Source organism: Spinacia oleracea, chromosome 6 (genome assembly GCF_020520425.1).
Source record: "Spinacia oleracea cultivar Varoflay chromosome 6, BTI_SOV_V1, whole genome shotgun sequence".
Classification (NCBI taxonomy): Eukaryota; Viridiplantae; Streptophyta; class Magnoliopsida; order Caryophyllales; family Amaranthaceae; genus Spinacia; species Spinacia oleracea.
This window is the reverse complement of record NC_079492.1, coordinates 19817656-19826604: the sequence shown is the minus strand read 5'-3', so window position 1 is coordinate 19826604 and position 8949 is coordinate 19817656.

The following is an 8949-nucleotide window of genomic DNA, read 5'->3' as shown; positions in this document are numbered from 1 at the left end:
CCGGAATCGGAAAATAATTCCGGAAACGGAAATATTAAATATTTGTTCGAAACGGAAATTAATTCCGGAATCGGAAATATTAAATATTGCTCGTATCGGAAATAGATTCCGGAAATGGAAATTTAATCGGAAGCATATCGTACGAATTAGCATCGGACGAGGCTTGCCGGACGAAGGCCCAGCACGAAGCCGGGGCCATCGCCCAGCAAGCATGCGCGCCACAAGCCCAGCCAAGGCAGCGCCCAGGCCTACCGCAAGGCAGGCCCAGCGCGCGCCAAGGGCCACGGATGCGTGGGCCGTGCTGCGTGGGCTGCTGCTCGCACGCGCATGGGCAGCCCTTGTGGCTGCCGTGTGTGTGTGAGTTTGTGCTCATGCGTGATTCCTGAATCTACAAGAGTCAGTGTATGATTAAATTTCTATTCCTAATTGGATAAATTAATTAAATAGAATTCATGTAGGATTCTAATTTCAATTAATTCGTATCCTACTAGGATTACGATTCCTTTTCCATAACTCTATAAATAAAGGCCTAGGGGTCATAATTTATACACAAGTTTCAAAGTATTCAAAAGTGAGTTTTTTGAGAGAAAATTAAAACACATCTTGCTCATAAAGTGCCGAAATTTTCTAGTACCTTAAGGGCGATTCTAGTTGGTCAATCTTAAGGCGGATCCGGACGTGCTGTGGACTATCTACGGAGGGACGACACTTGGAGTCCTAAAAGACTTGTTCTTGTTCGGTTCGGGCGCAGCTAGGGAGGGCACGCAACAAAGAGTATGCATCTAAATTATGCTATATGATTATGTGTAAATAATATGTTGTCCTGGGTTAATGGTTGTTTCCGCATGATCTATGTAATGTCATATGTATCATAACCTAACACTCCTAACTTATTTACACTTACAAATACATGTACGGGACATTGACATTTCTTAGACTTGCGTACCCCACTCCCAATTACTTCATGGAGTGAATCGGATGCCTTGCGCCTTCTTTCCGGCACACCATAGCACTCACAAGTCCACAAACAATTACTCTTCTCTTTCCGATTCCTTTCTCTTTATCAGAACCAACCAAAGATTTCACCGTACCACAACGACGGGCAATACCAAAACCCTTTTGTTTGGCATACCCCCTAAACTGTTCTTCAATCTCCTCCCAACAAGGAAACACCATACCAACCTTCAATTCAAGAACTTCCTCCTCTTCCCCATAGGCAGTTACAACCATTCGCTTTTTCGGGGTTGTGAAACAATCCTCACCACCCTCCTACAATTACATTCAAAACCAAGCCCATCACAATTACCAATCTCAACCAATTCAAACCCAACAACTACTAACAACATTAAACCAGAACACACACCATAAACCCTAAACCCTAAAATAAACAATCAATTTCAGAATGTTTTAATATTAATTAGCATCATTAAACCAGTATTTATTTTAATGATTAATTAATTCATTCAATCATTCCTTTTAATGATTCATTCAACAATAAATAAATTCATAAAATCAATACAGATAAATAAATTCATACATTATTCAGTTGCTATACAATTAATTCATAAAATCAATACAAATCAAACAATTATTACCTTGCATCGGAAATTCACAACACGAAATAAAATGAATTACAAATCCCTATAACATGATTGACAATTTGAGAAAAAAATGAATGCCCCAAATTTGAAAAAAAAACCCAATTAATGCTTTCCAAGTTCATACCTCTTCGTCGGAGGAGGATTGTGGTTCATACCTGCATATGAAGTCTTCTTCTTCTTCTTCTCCATCAACCTCGCGACCACCGTCACCAATTTCGTCACCAATTTCGTCACCTAATTCAGCCCCAGATCCCTCCATTTCCGAAATTAAGTCTTAAACTAACCTCGCGAAAATGGTGGTCGAAAATAGTAAAGAAGAAGAGGAGAACAAGATGATAAATTATGAAATTTTTTTAACGGACTTCTGGGTTCGAAAATGGTGGTCGAAAAAATGGTGGTCGAAAAAATGGTTGAATTGAAGAAAGAGGGGAGGCTCAATTGTAGAAACAGGAACTCAACAGAGGTAGGAAATGAATTTGCCAACTCAGACTCTCCGTTACAATTATTTATTGTACCGTTTTTTCCCCCCAAAACCATATTCTAATTACTTATATCTTTTTTTTGGGGGCTGGCATGTTTTTCCAAATACATGCTAGGCATGTATTTGGACTTCCTCCGATTCCAGGTCATGATGCTTGTTTACATGATTTTGCTAAGTTACATTATTGTCATAGTAGTAGGACAAAAATTAATGACTTGTTGATTGATTGTTCCGGTGATAGAACAAAACGAGTACATGATTACCCTTCATTTTATATTATTGCACGTTATATTTTGTGATATGTTATTATCATAGTAGGACCAAAATGAGGGGAGTTGATACACTTACCCCAGGGTAAGTACAGTCAACATACCTTGCAATGGGAATTCGCCACGTCAGCAATGAAAATTTCATTTTGGGGGGAAAACAGCTGTGTTTAGGGGGGAACATTTTGGTCAAGAGCGCCATTATGTTCTTGGTTTAGCGGGCTGTGTTTACCCTAATTCACCCCCAAAATTTTTTTTTTTAAAAAAAAAAAGCCTTCTGCTGCCTATGTGATATCCTCCATTATCTTTACAATCTGAAGTTCTACAAGGTAAATATTTCTTCATATTTTAGATGCATTTGAGTCGATCTTCTACCCTGTTATATGCTAATTGAATTCAAACATTAAAGTTTACTTCATATTGCAAATCTTTTTTTTTTTTTGGTTTTTATTTTTGTTCAATTTTTTAAAGGTCCACAACTTTGCCATTAATCCTTTTTCCACCATTTTTTGTATTAATCCTGCGTTTTCAACCATTACAATCAACAAATCAAAGCAAAAAATTATAATCATTAACAGATCTGGAAATACATGAGATGGAAATAAACCAAAATCACTGAACTCTTACAAGAACATCGGTATCATCGACCATCAATTTCAGATCGGAAATTTCATATTGAATTCATAAATAACTCACGTACATAGGACATACGAAGAAGATGGGAGTTGATACACTCATATCCAATTAAACAACCATATTCACCCACCTGAGTATCAACGAATAATGTCATACAGAAATGGGAAAACCAGAAAGCATTGGTTTCATCGAAATATGAGAGAGAAAAAAAAGGGAAATGTTTTCTATTTTTTTCAAATTCAAATTCAAAATATCACTTGAAATTTTTGGGGATGAGTTGGACATGACTAGGATCTGATGAGGCAGCAAAAGCCAATAGACTTCCGGGATATGCTGACTACACATATCCCCAGGGTGTTCGGTTATGATACATATGACAATTCATAAATCATGCGGAAAAACCATAAAGCCAGGAAAGCATATTATTTACACATAATCATTTAGCATAGAATAGATGCATACATGTTGTAGCGTGCCTTCCCTAGCTGCGCCCGAACCGAACAAGAACAAGTCTTTAGGACTCCAAATGTCGTCCCTCCGTAGATAGTCCACAGTACATCCGGATCCGCCTCAAGTTAGACCAACTAGAATCGCCCTTAAGGTGCTTAGGAATTTCGGTTATTATTGCAAGTGTATGGCTGATTTTATTTCAAAAACTTACCCTTTGAATACGTCAATCGTACCCATAAATTGTGACCCTAGGCACTTATTTATAGGAGTATGGAAAAGGAATTTTAATCCTACTAGGATGTGGAATTGTAATCCTACTAGGATGTGGATTTGCTAATTAGAAAAGAAAAGGAATTGTAATCCTACTAGGAATTGTAATCCTGTTAGGCATTCAGCTCACTTGATCTCACTGAATTATTAACTTGTTAATGAATACTGAACCGCATTTATTAGACTTAACATAGAATGCATACTTGGACCAAGGGCATTATTTCCTTCAGTCTCCCACTTGTCCTTAGGGACAAGTGTGCATTTCCTAATTCCTTTGTCGCTCGATGCTTGCTCTTGAACATAAGGTAAGAGTTGTCATCCTTATTATGTCCAGAGGTGTTTCTCGGTTTCAGAGTTCAACTGATCAAATAAACAGATAATCATAGCCTATGATTCATCCGAGCACGGCCATGCATTTCACAGTTTCTAGCTCTCCGAGTGGCCTTGTACAACTTTTAAGCATCTCATCCCGATTTATGGGAGGACAATCCCAATCTTGCGATCTTGAGATTATACTTCGTTTGATAGGTGATTACCTGAGCGTTGCCTTTATAGCCTCCTTTTACGGTGCGACGGTTGGTCAACGTCAAAGTAACCAGTTCTCAAACAAGTAATCTCAAATCACTCAGGTATTGAGGATTTAGTGTCTAATAATTTTAATGAAATTTACTTATGACAGATTTTCATCTCTTACAGTAAAGTTTCATAGGTCTGTCCGATACTAGTCTTCCCAAAGTAAGTATCTATGCAAATGATTATGACATTGCCATGTCCACATAGTTCAAGAAACAGAACTACTAGTCATCTAGCTTGCATTCTAGTCGTCTAACGTTTTCTATGCGTCCAATTTTATAGAAAACTCCGACTAGGGATCATTTTCAACCTTTGAAATTTAAGTTCACTTGATAGACATTTCTTAGTCACAGGACTGGTCCTGACAGTCTATCTTGAATATATCGTCAAATTGAAGGGACTCATCATTTAATAAACCACAAATTAAATGGAAAAATGAATTCTCTTCATTTATTGTGAATGATTAACCAATAATGTTTTACAAAGATTTAAACTCTAAAACTATAAAACATTAAACAAAGATATCAAAGCCATTCTCCAATATGCTTGATTCCCATAGCTGCAGTGTGCGAGTTGTGCTTCGCCTGCGGCAGAGGTTTAGTCAATGGATCTGATATTTTGTCATCAGTTCCAATCTTGCTTATCTCGACTTCTTTTCTTTCAACGAACTCTCGTAGAAGGTGAAATCTACGAAGTACATGCTTGACTCTCTGGTGGTGTCTAGGCTCCTTTGCCTGTGCAATAGCTCCGTTATTATCACAATACAAGGCTATTGGTCCTTTAATGGAGGGGACTACACCAAGTTCACCTATGAACTTCCTTAGCCATATAGCTTCCTTTGCTGCTTCATGTGCAGCAATGTACTCCGCTTCAGTTGTAGAATCCGCAATGGTGCTTTGCTTAGCACTTTTCCAGCTTACTGCACCTCCGTTGAGGCTGAAGACAAACCCAGACTGTGATCTGAAAACATCTTTGTCGGTTTGGAAACTTGCGTCCGTATAGCCTTTAACAATTAATTCATCATCTCCACCATAGACCAGGAAGTCATCTTTGTGCCTTTTCAGGTACTTCTGAATATTCTTGGTGTAATCCCCCGTAATTTTATTATATTTTATTTATATATTTTAACGTATATTTAATATATTTAAATAAGAATTTATGAATTTTGAAAATAAATACATAATTAACGTATATTTATTTATTACATTTTAATATTTTCAACGATTTACGAAATCGAAAATAATTTTAGAATTGTAAGTTGAAAAGAATTTGAATTACGAAAACTGATTGAATTTAGAAAACTTTCCTATTCGGTTTTGGATTCAAATCCTAAAACTAAATTCTAATCCTAGCCCAATTTAATAAAGCCCAAAACAAACAACCCATAACCCCAATCCTTATTCACGTAAAACCTCAAACACTCCTTCCTTCCCCTTCACGTGAACTGCTGCTTTCTCCTCCCCCTCTCTTTTCAGTTCTGCCGAACACCAACCACCACCATCGGTGTTGCGTCGCCACCGTCGGCCAACCAACTCACGACCACCGTGTCGTCTCTCTTTCGCCGTCGGTAACTCCTCCTCCCTCCTCTTGTTCTCTCGTCTTTTTTTTCGAAATCTCCTAACTTATTGTTTCTCCTTTCCTCCTCCGGTAGGTGAGAACCACCTTGCTGCCACCATTGTTGTTGTCGGCCACCCTTCTCCTCTACCGCCCAGATTCTCGTCGCCGCCCAGCTTCCCGCCGGCTTCGTCTCTCTCCTCTTTCACGTGGAACTCTTTCCCCTTCTTCTTTTCTTGCTTCACCATCAACGCAACCACCATTGCTGGTCACAACAGCCGTCGACGCTGATTCCCTCTGCCGCCCGGTTTCCTCACTGCCGCCGCCCATGCTGCCGGCCAGGACTCCTCCTTCTCTCTCTTTTGGTTATTTCTTAAACCCTAAGTTATTTAAATGTTTTAATTAAGTTTATTAATTTGAATTTATGTTTCTTGAATTAAATTACTAGTCCTTATAGTTAAATTATAATTTTCAGATTTGGTGTTGATGTTACAAATTAATTATTTTCAGTTTTGGTTGATTAATATATAAGTTAGGGTTTTAATCAGTTTAGTGATTTAATTCATGTTTATTGAATGTAAATTATAAGTTATTATGATTAAATTATATTTTCAGATTATACATTATGTTTGAATAATAAATTTAATTTTCAGATTATGTAATTGCTTTGAAATAATGATTTTTAATTATTAAAGCATGAATTTTAAGGTTTTAATAGTTTTGAAATCATAGTAGGATGTTTAGGAATTATTAAAGTCATTGTTTTTATGATTTCAAACATGTTAATTATGTTTTGGAGTAGTTTGAAATTAGTTATATTGCTGGAAAACATGTTAATTATGTTTTGGAGTAGTTTGAAATTAGTTATATTGCTGGAAATCTAAAGTATGATGCTTTGAAGAGTTTTCAACGAATTTCAATAATTAATATAATAACTATGATGCTAGGAAACCAAATATCCAAGTTTCGATATTGGGAAATGTTCTAATTATGTTTAGGAGGGGTTTGAAGCTCCCTAATGTTGCTGAAAATTCAATATATTAATATGAGTCTATATTGGTTGTTTTTAGGCGGAGAATTCTCTGTATGCGACTTTTGATTATTAAAGTGGTCTTGCGGTTTGTTTACACAACGTACGTACATACCTGTGTGCTAGGAATGTGTACTAATTGTTGAAACCATGTTGAATTTGTTGTTGAACCTGGCTATGTTGATATTATTGTTGAACTTGGTGATGTTGATATTATTGACGAACTTAGTCAGGTTGAAATTGCATGTTTAATACTGTTGGATGGACATATTGAACCTATATTGCATTATGAGAATTATAACATGTTAGTATGGATGATTGATGCAAACATGTTTGATTGGGAACAGTAGATTACTTTGTATGTATTGATTCAGATCAGTTGATTGTTGTTCCCTTTTAGCTTTTCACTACTTTATGAGGGCCGAGGACCTTGTTTAGTAAGTTGAAACCTTATACCCATATAGAGGGGTTGATCAGTATTAAAGGAAAGGTTGGATTTAATTGGAATGAGTCTTGTTTGATACCTTTGTGATCACTTACTTAATTCCAAGATAAAAACAGTTGTGAATAAATGTGGTTTGTATGTCTTATGTGATTGTTGAGTTATAATAGGGTTTCAATTTGTAAATCATGTAAAGTGAAACTGAGTAGCAATAGCTTTAGACTGTGCACGTCTAAAGTGACGGACAAACAGGAGTTGGGGTTCATGGTGGTAGCCCATGGCCTTTATCTCGGACCGGATTGATCACCGTGTCCTATTTTATTCAAACGTTCCTCGATATCGCAGGTCACTGAGGTTACGGAGTCGCGCCCGTACCTCGTCTTCCTTAGTGAAGCTTCTAGCTAGAAAACTCGGTCCATTGCCTATTTCAATTAAAATAATATTATTGTTATAAAAGTCTAGTCTAGTCCAGTCTAGTCTAGTTAAGTGTGGTTTCAAATTATTATGTTTTGGTTGCCCTTATGTACGTTATTAGAATCATGTTAGGATTGTTCGTTTAATAGAATCATGTTAGGATTATTATTGATTTAGTATGTGGTACTCAGCTTTGTTGATTGCGTGCTTTTGCTTGTGCATGTTGATCATGGCTATGCCTTATTGATCCTGTGATGACCCAATCTTTGGTGAGCAGTCTCTAAGGATCAATAAGCATTGTCCATCTACAGGTTTGAAGATGATGCATCATGGGGATCGGGATTAGAGAGCTTGTATTTAGTTTTGTTTTGCTAAGTGACTTGGTTTGTTAATTTGGACTTTAAACTTGTCGTACTATTTATATATCCTTATTTTCGTTGATTGGTTTTTGGGATTAAACCTGTAATCGATTATTTATAAACCTAAAGTTAGTTTTATGTTTTTCGCTGCAAAATTCTGAATAAGCCGTTAGGTTTTCACACGGGCGATAATGCCTTGATAATTCTCTACGTTTTATATTAAAATATTATTTTAGAAAAGAGAGAATTGTCGGGGTGTTACAAAGTGGTATCTAGAAGCTAAGGTTTTACTTTAATAAATTTTTAGGCGCCTGACTATCTAGTTATTTAAAATAAATTTCTTAAAAATTGAGCTTCTACGTATTATAATGTTCAAAAATTGGTACTTTTTTTTTTGGGGGCTGATTTCCTTTTATCTTGTTTGGAAGTATATAATATTTCTTTTTTAAGTTCGGAATTAACTTATTTATTCGAAACTTTTCGTTTATGTGAATTAAGTACGTTTTTCTTTATTTTCGAAATTAAATTAAATATATTCGAAAAAAATAAAATAAAAATCTTTACCTTAAGTATTTGTTTAATATTTATTCGTTTAATAAATATTTATTCGTTTATTATTTATTCGTTTAATAAAAATTTCTTATTAATTATTCGTTTAAAAAAAAAATTTCTTTATTTTACTTATTCGTTTATTATTAATTCGTTTAATAAACTTTTTTCTTACTAATCGTTCTTGTTTTATTCTTTAAATTCTTCAATGTTTGACCTATTATGATTTATTATGAGAGATGGGTAATATAGGAAATGGCATATAGGATAGAATTATATGTGCATTAGTAGTTAATTGCTAGCATAAGATGTTAATTGCTATGT